Raw genomic sequence first — 17390 nt, forward strand, 5'->3', positions numbered from 1 at the left:
TAAATAATAAACTAAACTATTGTTCTATATACAATAGTTACTGCTACTGTTTTTCTCTGAGTGCCAATTGATAATTGTACGGTAATTAGTACCTGTCTTATCTTCTAAGTATCGCCAAATTTTATAATGCATCATCAGATTTGCAGCGTTATTTATTTGCGATAAAATTACTTAATCCTTATGATTTTAAAATAAAAGTTTTATTGGCATCAATCCCGGACGACGCATGTCCCAGAAGCCGCGGTTTCGGCGTTTCCCGTCGAGGATGTGGCGGTCACCATCGTGCCCAGTACCAGTCTGTAAAGTGACGGTATCGTAATTGACGTTACCAGTTTATCGAGTGTCGCGCAAGATGACGGTCGATGTGTAATGGAAGCTCACGACAAAGATAGCATCTCGATAAATCGCATGCAGTGGTGAAAGCGCGCAGTTTTTTGGGCGAATTTTCGCGATTATCTTCGCGTATGCGTGCGATAAATCACGCACGACGTTCGCTTGCCTGACACCGAGAAGGTAACTTTCGGCAGCGTAATTAAACGACACGGTGTAGGCGGTGCTTGTCTCTCGATTTCCTTTTTCCTGGTCCCGTTGTTCTTTTTAATCGTTGCGTAAACGCGCATCCGATGTAATATGCGGTACTAACAATTTTCATATTAAATTCTGTCGACACAATCATTCTATTGTGATCTATAAATATGGTAGAGCGTTAAAAACAACATAAACTATGCTAAAGGCGCGTTAAGATCGCACATTAATTTAAATTGTTTACTGGCGACTAAATCTTCTGCACGTTGAGAGATCGTTGAGTCTAAGAATATCCAACGGAAAATGTATAAATCTGTCTAGATTCTGTTATGCTTATCTTCTTTTATACAATTCTTTTTTATGATATCGATTTTTTTAAATATATTATGCAATTTTTAATCGCCGTAACATAAATTTTTACTCTTCCGTCAACAATAACGATCTCCGAGAAATAGAGTAAATTTTTTTATTATCCTATATAAAAATCAGAAAAAATTCTGATACTTTTTAGAGCTTTAACATCGAGTTTTTACATAAAAGTCGGATTGTATTTTACTTATTTTTAAAAATTTAAATTTATGTACAAAATTTACAATCAAATTATTAATGGTGCTTTTAAAGTTTAAAGCTCTCAGTTGCTGGCGAAGAATTAAAAAAGGACAATAAAATATTACTACTTCTACCAATGACTAAATCTTCTACATTGAAGATACAAACACGATAAAAAGAAAGGATTTCAACACATTTCAACCTACCAGAAATCGGATACACCGCCAGAATATATGGTTTCTGGTTAGATTGAAATCTGTTCTTATCTTTTGTATACAATTTTATGATATCGAGATTTGCGATGGCAAACCGAAGACCAATTTTTGAAGTAGGTATATTACGATGCAAGAAAGGGCAATGTAAGAACGAAATCGCTATTTCATACCATCTGACACATCACACAACAGCTTGTTCAGCAAGCCTTCGCGGTGGGCATGCGTTCTTCTCGCAATGTCCGATTCGCGACGGTGAGATAAGCGCATTCGACCTCTTCGACAATGTATCGGCGGTAGTTGCTGCCATTGGCAGCTGGCCAATTGCCCCAACGCCAGCTGCCAGCTACGATCTTATCGCGATAGCGAAGAATTAATGCCACAGTTCGTAGCCGCGGTAAATAACCCGTTCGTTAACGTCACACGCGATGCTCGCGTTTCCTTCCCATCGATGGCGTCGGGCAGGAAAAATCGCGCCCAGCATGCCAGACGCATTTTGATCAGTCTGAGAATGCGCCCGTTCGAGAGGAGTTACTCGTTAATTAGGTCACATCGGCTATTGACACTTCTAATTAAAATGCAATCTACCGTCTACGTGAATCGTCAACGCATAATACATGAAACTCGATCACTCGTCACGATCTGTAAAATCGCTTGGATTATATCAATAATTTGGAACAGGGACAATTGAGGTGTCATTTCGCGGAAATAGACAAGACAAAACGAGTTCTGTGAAGTGGAAATATTTATTCTGCAGTTGAGATTAAGTGAAGGTGAAATGAAATATCGGGATTTTTTTTTTGTTAATTTTTTAATTGAACGTTTACAGTGTTTAATACAAATATAAAAAATATTTTATATTTGTATTAAAATTAGTCTGTGCTAAAACTTTTGTGTTGAATTTTTAACATTCAAGTATTAATTTAACATAATGTGATTATGTTATTTGAATACTTTGTGTTAAATTGATTCAATAGTTCTTGTGTTAAAATAGCACAATTTATGAATAAGTAAATAATTAATATAAAAATATTACATTTTGAAACGTAAATTCTAAAATAAATGAATAAAATGTAAAAATTTACATTCATAATATGTTAAATTAATTTAACATATTGTATTATGAATGTAAATTTTACTGAGAAACATATTAATTTACCATATTATATAAATATTAACTATCAATATATGTGTTTCAAGTTTCCTTGATAAAGCTTCTATTAAGATCAATTAATTAATGAAACATCATATTTCGCATACTTCTGCTAACGATCGTAGGAACTCGCGGAATGCTGACTGGATTTTATTCAATTATCGATTACGTGACCGATGGAATTTTCTCCGGCGATGAAGATCCACCGGTTTCCTGCTTCGATACTTAGAAAAAGCAGAAATGTAATGGAACGAAAATTAGAAGTGCAGAAAGAAGACATGTGTTTTTTTTACATAAAGATACATGAAGATACATTTAGAAGAAAGTATCTATATAAGTATCTATTAAGATATTTTTCCTTAAATTAAAATGATACTACAAAATACCATGAAATTCGTACATTCTTAGCCTAACCTGTACATTAATTTTTATCACATTTAATTACCTAGCTAATTTATTCTTTACATAAAAATTCAGATCTTAATCAGGTCGCTCGAGACACGTGTGGAATCGACGCTTAACGTCCGTCTTTCGATCGTGCGAAAGAAAGTGGGAAGAATAAAGGAAGACGTCGATAATAAGTTCGTTCGACACGCCGTCGAATTAACGATCGACAAGGCGGTGATTCCTTTGGGATCGCGTTACTTCACGAAAAAGCCCGCGTCGCACCGCAGCTGTCCGCCCGTCTGTCTGTCCGCGATGCTGCTTTATACCTTGTCCCGCTTATTCTCGTATTCCTCCTCGCTTCTCAGCACTCCACTGCGAGAGTTCCCTTAATCACTGCCCTCTCATTAGTAGGCGTCAAAGGCACCGACGACGCGGTGTTCAAGAGAAAGGAAGCTCAAGTCGCCTTTCTTCGCGATTCCCTTTAAACTTCGATTCTGCCTTTTTCTGTTGGCGATCGGGGCCCCGTGAAACCGTGAGGCGGGCAGACACCGGGCTGAAAGAATGATCTCTTCAAACTTAATGAAGCGTAGGAGCCGCGCGAAAAGTCCCGAGCGGAGTGCAAAAGTGCACGCGATAAAAAGGTGTACGGCCCAATGTTACGGCTGTAACGTTGTGCTTCACAGTTTCGTACCGCCGTCGTCGACTAAGCGAAGTGTAAACCGGAAGTCTTCAAACAGATGGACTAATTTGTTTATATATATATATATATATCTCGCTCTTTTGTTACAACAATAACTTAAAAATGGTTATTTTTTAATTACTTACACTCTAAATTATTTGGAGTTGAATCTCATTCCAGAGAGTGAAAATTGACCCAGTCTTGTAAAAGAGTGGCTCAATTTTTAATCTTCAAGAGTGAGATTTCATTCTTTAGAGTGAGATTTTTACTCCAAGTTTTAGAGAAAAAAAACGGAATAAAAAAAAAGGAAAAAACATATCTTTAAAAAATATACTTTTATTCTTCTAGAAGCATTTATTACACCAAACTTGCATTTCAAAAATAATATATTATAAAATATCGTATGTTATATTTCAATAATCCAAATCATTTAAATTATTTTTATTTATTTTTATTTATTTCTTTGAAAACTTTATTTTTTGAGTTATGTCATTGTCGTAGCAGATAAGCGAGATGTATTCAATTTATATACTTCAAAATCAAATATAAAAAAAACTTTTTTCTAAAAAAGATATACATATAATTCCGAAATATATTTAGAAATAGAAATTGCGCGAAATATTATTTAATAATGCGTAACGCGCTTTCGAGATTGCTATATTGCGTAGCGCATGAGTGCACAATATTAAACGCGTTTCCGGAGATTTGCCACAATAACGCCGCTATTTTCCTCTCGGTCGCCCACGCGGTTACGCCCCGCTTTACGATTTGGCTCGTCTCGAGTTAGGCGAGTTCGCGAATTCTGGGTTGGGACGAGTAGCGTCTTCGAATAGTCACAAAGAGAAAATAAACTTCCGTCACTCTCTTCCCTCCCTCTTGCCTCATCTCTCTCCCTACTCCCGTAGATTATGTGGCCTACTGTACGGAGTTAGGAATCTATTCCGAGAGCTATCCCAAGTCCGTCTATGCGACCGATGCGCGCGCGAACGCCGCCGTCTTATTAATGCAGCGGCGCTTCTCTCCGCTCTTCCGCAAGTATATAGTACACTTTTGACGATCAACAGGGCTAACAGCTGCGCCCCGTAGAGACTGTTCCATAATAGAAGGTCCATATAAACTCAGAAAACCGTCTCGATCTTCCTCGTCTTCGAATTTTCCTAAAGGCGACAAAAATAAACGTATAACATCATTATGCGTTTACCATAGAGATAAAAAGTAAAATAAATAATTAAAAATATAATTTAAAAAATTGAAAAAGCTAGAAACAAAAATTTTTGCGTAGTATATTGTCTTTTGAATGTTTACAATTCTTGTTTAATTTTTGTTAGATTTAAAGATTTTTATTTGAGCAGAAAACCCATCGTAAATTTAGATTGCCTCTTAGGATGAAAAATTATCGAGATCATTATACCGAGAATTGTGAGAGTGAACCAGGAAAGAATTGCAGGCTTTCGTAGTCAGTATGGTGTGAGAGCAAGAATGAGAGAGTCTCGAAGGCAACGAAAGAACGAGAAGGAAAGGGTCGACGGGAATAGCCCGTAACAAACAACTCGCAAATCCTCGCCGTCAATTTAATCTCGCTGTGAATCCCAGAGAAAATGTTAATAAGGACCAGGCTACCACCTCCGCCACTCTCTTGCGTTCTCGGCAGCATCTCGCGGTACGCGTGTGCTAGCACGCGCAACGACACTTTATTTTCGCGCAAAGATACCGCCGCCGGCCAGTCCCGACCACGTGGAAATTGTGTGCAAAGCAAGCTGCGCCCGCTGTCCATTTCTCTTTTCCCGCCTTCCACCTCTTCCTCTATCTCTTCTCTTCTGCTACCCCTTTCGGCCTTCCACCCTCGTAATTTATCGCGGTTATGCACGGCGGACACGCACGGCGGAATCTGTACCACGGGGAATAAGAAGAAGAAGAAGAAGAAGAAACAGGAGAAAGAGAAGAAGAGCAGTTGCCCGGAGAATTCGCAATACTATCGTTTCGCCTCGATCATCCAGCCTCCACCTTCGCTACTCCGTGAGCAGAAAAAGTGATGCGATGAAGAGATCGCACGGTTCGATGCAAAGGAAGTGCACTCCGCACAATACATCGATTTTCGCACTCGCCGTTCTAATGGCTTTCAGAGGGCTCGCAGAGTGGCTGAAATGGAAACGCGGAATAATCTGATTCGGTGAAATGTGTGTGTATGTGTGAGAAAGAGAATTGCACACGGAAAGGCAAAAGAAGAGAGGAGTAAAAAAGTGAGAAAAGTAAGACAAACTTGGTTACAAACTTTTTTAAAAATAATACATAAATATATGTATTTAATTTTTAATATTATACATCGAATAAGTATCTTGTATAGACAAAAATTTAGGAAATTAAATGAACTTGTGTTACTGAAAATAACAAAATATACGGCTAATAGAACAATAGGAAAATTTGAGTAAAAATTTTAATCTCTTATTAAAAATAATTCTATTTGCTAACAATTAAGTTGGATTGCTTGATTCTGATATAACATTTTTATACACGTTAGTAAGAGTTAAATAATTTTGTGCGAGTGTGCCTAGTTGATGCATTAAAAGTGACATAACATCCTCTCTAAAATCTTTAGAAATCTAACTCTAAAATCTCACTCTTAAAAATTGACAATTGAGCCACTCTTTTTCAACACTGGCTCAATTGTCACTCTTTGTCATTCTTTAGAATTAGACTCCACTTAAAGATTTTAGAGAATCAATATTATAACTTCGCACTCAATACGAGTGTAATATAATATATGACGTTACATTGTTGAGTGTGAAATTCCCATATTGCTGTTATATTACTTTTAGTTGATGTTGACCGAATAAATAAGTGCTGGAGTTATCTTGCGCACGAGCGAATCATACGACACGCAACAATAAATCCGACGGATAAATTTATTAACTGCCGCACCGAACGCATTGTAGCAAAGATTATTTCGTCCAATTATCAAAGACTCGCTAAGCGTCCCGTGTAGGCGACGTTATAATGTAATTGGTTCGCGCAACATTACAGCGCACGTTTTATGCCATGACAACTTCCCGAGAGCTTTTAGCGCGACGGATAACGCAGTAGCGTTATAATATTGCGATATCCGCTCGCAACCCGGTAAAATTTAATTGCCTAATAAAAAGATCGTCGATGCAGGTTTATTGGTGACATCAGGTACACAGCAAGCTTTTATTGCACTACTGTTACTCTCCGCGCGATCAGCACTTGCTTATCTCGCGCATTCAATGCCGAAATATATTGGCGGTAAATACGGTTTTTATCACGGCGGTATTTTAAGTGCCCTCTCCTCATAACATATTTCCACCGCGAGATCATTTTCTCTAGAGATCCTAATCAGAGTCTGAATATAAAATAGCAGCCTATAATCGTCCGACATTACGTCCGAAAATTTACGTTAATTTTCTAAATTTATTTTTGTTAAATATACATAATATATTAATTGACACTTAAAGAGTTTATTGAAATTTTATTTTTGTTTAGTTTATATTAATATTATCAAATGTGTGATATAATGTGTGATATAATTTTTCTTAATAATGTTTGTACACTCTAAAAAATCAGTGTGAATTTAACATGCATTTAACATCTATATAATTCTCACTGTGTTGATGTTAATTAAAGCCACACTGCTATTTTTTGGAATTGTATACATATAAATGTATTCAACACTTTAAATTATAAAATTACATCACAGCGAAATAGCACATATTTTTCTTTCTAGAAACTCTAGAACGAGATAGCTCTTTCTCGAGATAGCATGATTTTAAATCGAAAAATATCGGACCTCTTGTTATGATCAGACCGTGATTAGAAGATCTTTATTTTTCTTTTTCATCACGGTCGAAGCTTCCTAGCTATCACGTCACATTCAACGGCTTCCTCTCGTCATCATCTCATGACGGCGTCACCCGTTTTAATTAGGGGAAATTTTTACAAGCTCGTACATTACGAGACTCTCCAAATTGTCGTGGCTGTCTGGCGGAGATGTGTTGCATTACACCCACAATTAACTGGCACCAACCCTCGCTGTTTACAAGCCTCTTCACGCTGCTTCCACGCAGTGCGACGTATGGCCATCGATTCTTATCGCGGCATAGAAATCTGGCTCTGGATATCGGTCAAGTGCCGTCGAGAATACGCGGTTGCTGCGTGAGAAAAGGTTTTATTCAATCTTCTCCATTGCGCAACTTTAACTGATCCACTCCGTTTATTAAACAATATATGAAATGGCATGTAAGAGAGAAAGTTCGCTCGCGTCTTGAAATAATCTGCAGGAAAGTCGCGTTACTTGTTTGTGAAATAATTTTACTACAACGAATGAAGAGTGTTATTGCCGTTTGACTTGACACAAATTAAAATGTAATATTCAAATGTAAAGGAAACGTTACACGAGATAAGGATGACTAATTGGCATTGCATTGCTGATGGAAACTCACGAGCATTAATATTAACGCTGCCACATCGTTATCATAATTAGAATTCGTAAATTAAGTATATACAAAACGCGATCATTAAATCTCGCGTCTTATTTTCAGAATATGGTGGTTTAATGCTTCATCACGGAATTTATCTCGCACTTAACGATGTCTGCGAATTTACGATCGCTGTCCGGATCGCTTCTTCGGACATCGCAGATGATTCAGATAAACCTGCGAAAAATGCCGAATCACGATGTTTACCAAAAGAAACAAAAAATATCTTACTATCTGATATTATTCCAGCTTCAGGATTACGTTTCCTGATCGGTTATTTTCAAGATTCGGCGCACGGTTTGAACAACTGGAAATTGTAGTGAATGAAATTTTATTTAACTCTCCGGAGTTGTACGTATGTATGGAGTTGAACTCACTATGTAGTGATTGTTTATATAACAAAGATCCTCTTTAAGTAAAAATAATTTAGCTTTCACTATGTTAAGTTTAATTTGTTTTATATTTAGATTAAACATACATTTTTACGTCATTTGTGTACGACAGCTTTAATACGCACCGAGTGCTCCACTTGAATTCACTGATAAAAATATTATTAGGCATCAAGATTTAGTCTCAATATTTGGCTTTTTCATTTATTTAATGGAAAAGATTGTTCTAATAGTTCGCGATACCGGATATTCGCTACAATTCGGCCTTTAGTGTTCCAAGTTCCAGGTTTCAACGATTGCCGCTGATACAAACGAATGATCATCGATCATTGTTGTCTACGGAACTCCTACATGAAATCGCACCGGGGGAACATAACTATATTTATGTAACATAAGCGCACAACGTTGCTCGCGTGATAATGAAGCAGGAAGCGGTTTAGGGAGACGTGCGTGGGCTTTCGTTGATCAAGTTGCGCGCAAGCGAAATGTTATTCCGGCTGAAATTTGCGAGCATATAGTCTTTCGACGAGTGTCTCTTGAGGTGACATCAAGATTTCAGCGAGTGGCACTTAAGAATCGAAGCCGGACGCCGGATTAAAATCGAACGACGAAACGAGGAAACGAAGAGAACGATGCGATGCGCATCATTAGACATTAGTCACGGCATAGTGTATACGTTGATGGGCACCCCAAGCCCTAATATCCATTGATAGAAAGATACGATACGAGCGATTTGTCACTTCAACTCACCACAAGTCTTATTTTTTTAATCCGGCGCGGCGAAATCCGATCGCGGCCGCTTGACGTGGCTTTTTGTGATTTGCAAACTGAGATTAGCCTGAATGATCAGGACGTGCATATACATTAAGTACCTACGATGATTTTTAATAAAAGAAAAATCGGCTGCTTTATGTCGATATGCAGAAGAAGGACATAATCGATTACTGATGGGCAACGATATTGAAGACGGTCGAATATTTAACACACAATGCATTCTAAGAAATATCGGTATGGATTTAGTATCATGTTGTGCCTACATAATTCTTATTGTGTAGGTGTTGGTATTGACATCAACATGATGTGGATTTAATAGCATGGATTTTAAATCCACACCATATTGACGTTAATATATACCGGCACGGTGAGAATATATAGATATCGAATGCACTGAGAAAAATATCTGGTTAAATATCGGAAATTCTGATTCCATCCATTAGAATTCCAATTATCTCGAACTAGAATTTAACAAATTTCATCAGAAAATTCCGATTCGTCCAGAATTTCAATTAATCCAACCAGACATTTCTCTTAGAGCAGGGTGTTAAATTCATACCGATATTTTTTAGAGTGCGGAGATACACAGACGATCCATATATAGTCCATCTCGCGTTCGCGGAGATTCAATAAACATAAAAATCTAGTGTTTTATTGCGAAAGAACAAATGAGATATCGCCACCGTTCATCGAAATTAGTAGGCGACGTAAACATCTTTATGAATATTCAATATGCCGCAATAATTTTGGAAATGCCGGACGTGCCGCATGCAGGGCCCTGACCGCGAAATCGTCCCCCCACAGAATATCGCTGGTCACGCGTGGCCCTCTGCCTGCGGGGCCAATGGGACCAAACGTGGGCGAAATTCAGAGAGACGTTGTTTCGGCAACCGTGGCGTCGGATCCCAATTCGCTGCGTGGGCACTTCGATCAGAAACAACCGAGCGATTCCGAAACCAACTTTCCGACTTACAAAATACACATCAGTGGGCGAAGTTGGAGCCAATCGCAAACGGGGAGGTACGGGAAAGCGCGTATATTTTACTAACATCCGCGTATTCAGAATCCTGCTTTAATTCTGCATTATCATGTACCGATCGTACAAGCGATCGTTTTCGGTTACACCGCAACTCGAATGTTTTTTTTTTTTTTAAGCGTAATCACATTGAAGTTCGTGGAGCTGCGTATAATTAATCAGTCGTCCTCTCTAACGGGAGTATCTACTTTATGCGGCCATTTTTCATTTTTTTAGTGAAATATGATAGTGTAGAATTTCAGTCATTTAAGTGAAATAAAAATAATGGAATACAAATAATTTAAAAATAGATTAGAAAGACAAATTATATTTATTTGTCATAATTGTGTTTAGAACTACATACTTAATATTAAATAATTGTATATAATTATTATATATATGTACATACGCAGTTTGATACATGAATATGTATAATAGAAAAATCGCAAGTATATATTAACTCGGAGAAAAAGAAGCTAATACTATAAAAAGAAATGTTTTTAATTTATCAAAATTCATAGTATGACCTATATTTTCTGTTATACATACTCATGTACCTAATTAGATATGTGTGTACATATATATTATATATGTATGTACATATAATTATGTATTGCAATTATTTAATACTAAGTATGTAGTTCTAAATAGAATTATGGCAAATAAATATAATTTTAAGTATTTATCATTAATGTAGCCGTACTACACATTAGTACGCTTTACCCTTTCATCGTCATGTATCTACAATTGTTTCGACATCGCAAGTCGGATTTATTGTTTTAACATTTGTCTTTATTATCTTTAGGATCGATTCTTTTTCAGTTGCAACGGCGACTGTATTTCTGACCACAGCAAGGTACTAATGAATGCAAAAGCGAGGCGTATTCATCATTTAAGTACCCATCCTCGTCGCTCGCGCAACGACACATTTAACCTTTTCGTCGGCAAACCGTTTGCATCGCTAACACGAAGAAACTATGTAAATATGACTTTTTCATTGACTTTCCGCCAAGCATTCGCTACTGACACGCGCAACAAAACAAGAATCACCATTTAAAACGTTCCTCGCAATAAAAGGGTATATTATATTAATCCTTAACAGGTTTTCCATGTTACATTGCATAGTATAATTTCTTATATTCGGTACTCAACTGAATATTGTTCTCAAAAAATCATTGGTCGAGGAAGCGATATCGACAGGTGATGAATTATGATGAATGGAATACGTACAGTATTTTTCTGTATATTGTTCTGTATTTCATTCTATTTAATAAAATTCTGTTTAGTTGTTTGAACATCTTTTTGAAAATTAAAGAATTTCTTTGTATAGTTCTCACTTTGTACAAGAAAAGAGTTAATTTAGAAACTGCGTATAATTAAAAAGAATTATACAATAATCTTATGTAAGTAGTTTTAAAAGTCGTGAGCAATATTTAAATAAGTCACAAAAATTCACTCATAATTTATAATTAAAAAATGATTATCTCAACACTTTTTATTACAATATTATATAGTCAAATAACCTGTCCTTAAAATAATTCATATAAATATTATATTAAAATTATTAATATTCTGAACGCTTGTGTAAAAAATAAGTGTTATCTGAAATAAGCTTTGCTAATACAAATATTTAGATAATAATATAAAATTAGATAATAAATAAATACTGCGCTATTAAACATATGAAAATATAGTTTTAATGCTTTTATGATAACTAAAATTCTGTTAGCATACATGCAAAATTGCGGGGCAAACAACGCACAAAAATATGAAATAATTTTGTAGCAATTTTTGCGCAGCAGAGCTTTTTATCGAACATTCTTAAAGCCGACTTTTCGCGCTTTCGCCCAGTCAAATAACTGTCCGTTTAAGATTCCATCCGGCTTCCACGGAAATTTCGACTTCCTCAAGAGGCACCCGATCATCAGGGCCGTGATCAGGCAATCACGTCACGTGCTGTGTACTCCTTGCTTATCGTGTACCTTTTTCACCTCCGCCAACAAATAATTACGTTGTGGCCGACGTCGTGCTGGCGCGATGAGTTGCCGCGGACGACACTCATATTTACGGGCTTCGTTTACGAGCCGCTTTTAAAGCACCTGAGGCTTTTGCTTCCGGTTAAAAACTCTAGTAAGAGGTACTATTTATACGACCATTAGCGTACAATCCCGTCTACATTTCTATAAATACGCGGCATCGTGCGGTGCAGTAGACTCATTTCGTCATCACTCGTCGGCGTGCGGCGACTCTCGTAAAATCTTCCTGACAGTAAAACCTGGCTCTCGTCTCGACAGTGTCTTCCATTCTCCGTGTCGTCGCGGGAAAGTCCATAACGCCGCGAACGACTTAAAATTCCATCGGTACATTTTTAATTCCGTCATTCCACGCCAATCACACGGAGACCAAGACAGAGGTCATGACGAAGGTTAAAGACGTGTCTTCGTTATACAAGCAAATTCCAATCATGGAAGTCTTTAATAAAAATATTATAGCTACACAAGAGATGATGGGAGACTTAACATTTTCTTGTTGTTGAGATAAAAAAGAAACAATTACGTAAGAGTGCGCCTAAAATTGTTTCTGATTAATTTATTCAAATTTAATTTATTCTTTTTTTTTATTGTAATTTATCACACTTTTATTTTATTTTATTTTTTAATGAACGGTAAAAATTCTTTAAATTGAAATAAATACAGAATTAAAATAGAAATCTTTATACACAATATTTATTCATACTCGATATTACCATACATTAAAGATGGCTCAAATTCGAGCCGAAACGTTTAACTTTCTTATGCATTAATTGTTTATTATTTTATTAAATATACAGCATATAGTCGACATATAGTCGTCTGTGCTAGACTGTTATTATTACCATATCCCAATTTTGCATTTATTTATTCCCATAAGAGACGAAGGAAGAAAAATTGATATCTCTTATATCTTTTTTACATAAATTTATTTTAAAGTAACGTTTAGTCCAGATATTTTTGAAAATGAATATTTTGAACTTTATCTTCTTACGAGGAATGTGGATATATTCCGAAGAGTATTAATAAGGCATAAGTTTCGTAATAATACAGTGATCATCTGCCGTAGTCATCTGTCGAGTAGCTAAGGGCGCGTGCCCGGTTTCCTTTAAGTCGCCTCTTCCACGAAAACTTGCACGAGATCATTAGTTCCGCGTCCCCGGTTATAGTTGCGTCACAGGAAACTAGAAAAGAATTATTTTGGAGAGCGGATCTCGCGCGCGACCGTCGTTAATCGCGGTTTACAGCCGACCGGGATCCAATTCTGTGGCGTACGCGCGGTGCGCATTCTCCGCGCGACATTAATCGCTGCGACACATCTCTCTCGTCGCACTAATACCTACCATCTCTTATCTAACAGTTGTACCTACGTATCCCGTGTACCGTTACTCTTGCTCTTAACGCTGTTAACACCCACGCATCATCATGCGTTTCCCTTAGTTTTTTCGCGTATCGGCGCACTTTCTAGTTGCTCTGTATCTTTCTAGCTTCAGCATGACGTTTCATCTGATAGGATTTTTTTTAGAGCGTTTATCAGAAAAGATTAAAATTGAAATCTTCATTTTTTGGAAGAAATAATATCTTTGTTGAAAATTTTATGATTACGATTAATATTGAATTGTTGCGAAACTAAAGAAGATTGTTAAAAATAGAAAAAGTTTAAAAGATAAAAAGTTTCAAAACGCTGACTAGTTTTATAAATTATCGTAACATATGGATGAATATTCTATACAAATGTTCAATGATTGCGGACTTGGCAGCCCGTGTCGGTTAATAATAGCATTCATGATCGATTTGAACGCCTCGATTGTCGATATACTTTCTCCACGTTCAAAGTGCTAAGATCAACCTGCACAATTGATCCGCCTATGTGCCATACAAATAGCTTGCTTAAAAATCAACGACTGTAAAGCACTGCGGTGCCAACCATGGGCTCGTTATCAATCGTGCGCGGTAGACCGTGCGAGCTGACTCGAGGCACGCGCCTGGCGGGGTCGTAGGCCGCCCTACCTCCTCGTCTCGGGTCTTGTGTCCCTCATTTTCCTGCTTCTCTTCGAGTAACATTCACGAGAGAGAATGAGAAGGAGTGAAGACCGAGGGAGGTGACCCCACTTCCATTCGGTGCCCGTAGCGGGGCCCGCGGACCCAGTCCTCCCACTCGATCGCTTTTACCCCCTTCCTCGCAACACACTCTCCTGTTCCCTCTCTCGCAACAACTCCACCACTCTGACCCACGATCAGTGGCGGTCCCCCTTGGCCCGCCTACGTCCCCCTTGCGCCGCTACGCTCCTTTTGCACGGGATGCGACGGCAGGCCGACTGCATTCGCGATCTCTCTTTCTCTCTCGCTCGCTTTATCCACCCTCGCTTACTCCTTCACTCTTTTCTTGCGCTTTTTCTCTCACTCCGTCTAATTTTCTTCTCATTGTCTTCGTTGTTTCTCTTCATCCTTCTCGTTTCGCTTGCCTCCTCTCCTCCTCCCTCCCCCCTCTCTCTTTCTTTCTCTTTCTCTTCCTCTTCCAACACCCATGCGATGCGGCCCACACGCGCACGCGAGAGTCCCGCGTGCGCTATACAACACACATGGCTGGTCCGGCCACTCTTACTCGCGGAGTGTGCGGTCCTACCTCCTGCAGGGGACCGTGTCACGTGGCCCCCAGGCCGCAACGGCACGCAGCGCACAGCACGGGCTGTGCTCTCTCGTGAGCTGCGCACACGACACCAGTCAGAGACGAACCGAGAGACCGGATCGACAGATAGCATTCTTACTCCCAGGAAGCGCGTGTGGTGCTTTCTCCCTCCCTCTCTCTCTCCGATTCTTTCTCTCTCTTTCTCTCTCTCTCCCTTTCTATCTCTTTTTCTCTCGCGCTCTCTCCCTAAACTACAACTCTCTCCTCTCTTTCTCCCTTTCCGTCCCACAGTTCTTCGTTACGTGCGCGACGTATCAGCCCCCTGGGACCGCTCGTGTGCGCCCCCGCGTTGTCTCTACCATCTGACGTTTCCGCGGCCACGTGCCAATTCTCCCAGTGTTGTGTGTTTACGCACCGCCGCGAGTGAGGCCCGCGGCGAACCGAGAGGGATCGTTGGAGCACTGGGATATTTTTGTGTCACCTCAACACAGGTGAATACTCTGATAGAAAGAGGATTCACAAACCAGTCGTGAGAAGTGCGCAAAACATGTTGTCGCGTCTGCCTCTCGGCATCATGCCGAGATGAGAATGGACGGTAGTGTGAATCGGCCGTGCCGATGGTACAGTGCATCGTCGTTGTGGGATGTGCAATCGGTGCTGTGTGTCAGCGTGTTACCGGCGACGTTGTCATTGCACGAGGAACGGTGCAACGGAGGCCGCAACGAGGTTCTCTCGTTAAGACGACCGACGCTCCGACTGGCCTTCACGGATGAAAATGAATGGTGTGCATTTTCTGCTTCGCTCTACTACGAGACCGATCAACGCGGCGGGATCGATCGTCGTCGGCCTCTGTGAACGCGTCGCGCTCATACATTAACGCGTTAAATGTCCCTTTCAAGTGAGGCTTGATGAAGATCGACGATCGTCGATGGCGGCATTGAGATCTACCGCGGCATTCGGAATTGTGCTAGATGACAGTCGTCGATATGTTCGATTATTAAAAACATCATTTGACGTAACGCAGATTGATATTAATTTTTAATAAATAATACATATTCCTGGTAATTGAGAGATACAGAGATCATTTATCGCTGCTGTAAAAAGTGCTCGCGACTAATTAACGTACACTGGAAAAAGAGTCCGACTGCATTAATTGGAATCCTGGAAAATGAACACATTAGAATTTTCTGATTGACTCTCTTATAGTTCTAGTTGAGATAACTAGAATTTTGATTGATTAGAATTTTCTGCTTTGTCCATTTTCAATCAGAAACTTTTTAGTGGACTGACCAATCACACCCTCTAAAAGTAACATAACATCAATGTTATAATTTCGCGCTCAATAATGTGACTGTTATGTAACATCATGTGTTAATACATTTAATTATTGAGTGTGAAATTAATAAACCGATACTTTTAGTTAGTGTCGATTAGGATGTCGCTAACGGCGAGGAACGTTGTTATTGACTGCGGTCTCGCCACGCTCTCGTTATGAATGAAAAAAAGAACGGCGCCTGGCAGATCGCGAAGTGCAAATCGAGCGTGCCATCGCGCCTCGCCTCGCCGCGTCCAGCTCATTGAGAATTATAGACTTGCCAAGATCGTTGATGGCTTTGGTCTTTGTGAGGATGACAGCGGTGGCAAAGTGCCGTCGGACGTCGAACACGCCAGGTGTGCTAATTGTATCCGATCAGTGACTCGTGATCTCGCTAGCGTCTCTATAATCCGGAGGGAAGTATCATCCGTGAGGAAATCGATTTCCATCGTGATAAATTATTATATATCGCAACGGCGCATAATAAAATATCGGAGGAAACCTACCGCCGAGACGTGGCCGCGTTTAAAACCGGCGAATTTTTACGGCGTCAACCTCGTTGGCTGTAGCGCCAAAAAGGTGCCAGCAATAAAAAGCGCATATTAAAGCTTAGTCCGTGTCCGCGTTTGAGACTCGTTAAAGAGGCACGAAGCGTAAACTCTTCCCACCTCGACGATCAACACAGGCCAGATAAAATCGGGCCAGAGCATAGTGGACCCGCGTGGACTTGGTTGGCAGTGCCAGGCGCTCGTACTTTTGGATTTGCGTCTCGGGGGACCAACGATGAATTAATGGGCCGCGATAATTACACGGTGTTCATGTCGACACACGACGTTTTCGATGACATTTCTCTTTTTTTCTTTCCTCCCATTTTTTCTTTCTTTCTCATTGGACAGTCGCATTCTGACTGAAAACATGGCGCGCATTAATGAAGCGATTCCTATCGGCACTGGTCGAATCTGATAATTAAATCAAGCACCGGTCAGATATTAATTGAATCGCGATCCCTCGGATTCGATCTACCTCGTTTCGCAAACACGTCCGACAAGCCGGAGCTCGTTCGCGACGGCTCATGACGATCCGGTGCATGCGCATTTCACCGTCGCGAGATCGTACCGTCGATTGCAGTCGATTTGGTCACTCGTACCTTCCTTCGCCGCGATATTGTTCCGGCCCTTCAGCAAGCGGCCCGTCTTTCGATCTGCGCCGGAGCGTATTAACGGTCTTGTTCAGATAATGGACA

At 39.5% G+C, this 17390-nt stretch overlaps 1 protein-coding gene and 1 long non-coding RNA gene across 4 annotated transcripts in view; one reads left to right on the forward strand and one right to left on the reverse strand.

Moving 5' to 3' along the window:
- Positions 1-17390, forward strand: part of LOC105144915 (uncharacterized) — a 212077-nt gene that overhangs the window by 153866 nt on the left and 40821 nt on the right. The window contains exon 1 of one of the 3 annotated variants that reach the window (XM_011054179.2): positions 8059-15614. The exons of the other annotated variants lie outside the window; for them this stretch is intronic. The gene's annotated coding sequence lies outside the window, so the exon portion shown is untranslated. Of the gene's footprint in view, positions 1-8058; positions 15615-17390 lie in introns of those variants that run through there. 3 annotated transcript variants of the gene reach the window in all.
- Positions 1-17390, reverse strand: part of LOC147906763 (uncharacterized) — a 137853-nt gene that overhangs the window by 72595 nt on the left and 47868 nt on the right. The window lies entirely within an intron of this gene.

The sequence above is a fragment of the Acromyrmex echinatior genome, chromosome 18, assembly GCF_024713525.1.
Source record: "Acromyrmex echinatior isolate Ae372 chromosome 18, ASM2471352v2, whole genome shotgun sequence".
NCBI lineage: Eukaryota > Metazoa > Arthropoda > Insecta > Hymenoptera > Formicidae > Acromyrmex > Acromyrmex echinatior.